The sequence below is a fragment of the Oncorhynchus keta genome, chromosome 15 (genome assembly GCF_023373465.1).
Source record: "Oncorhynchus keta strain PuntledgeMale-10-30-2019 chromosome 15, Oket_V2, whole genome shotgun sequence".
NCBI lineage: Eukaryota > Metazoa > Chordata > Actinopteri > Salmoniformes > Salmonidae > Oncorhynchus > Oncorhynchus keta.
In genome coordinates this window covers 41428911-41429127 of record NC_068435.1, presented here as the reverse complement: position 1 = coordinate 41429127, position 217 = coordinate 41428911, and positions in this window count along the sequence as shown.

The following is a 217-nucleotide window of genomic DNA, read 5'->3' as shown; positions in this document are numbered from 1 at the left end:
TCATGGCCAAAAGTTTGGAGAATGACACAAATATACATTTTCACAAAGTCTGCTGCCTCAGTGTCTTTAGATGTTTTTGTCAGATGTTACTATGGAATACTGAAGTATAATTACAAGCATTTCACAACTGTCAAAGGCTTTTATTGACAATTACATGAAGTTGATGCAAAGAGTCAATATTTGCATTGTTGACCCTTCATTTTATATGCAACTGTTC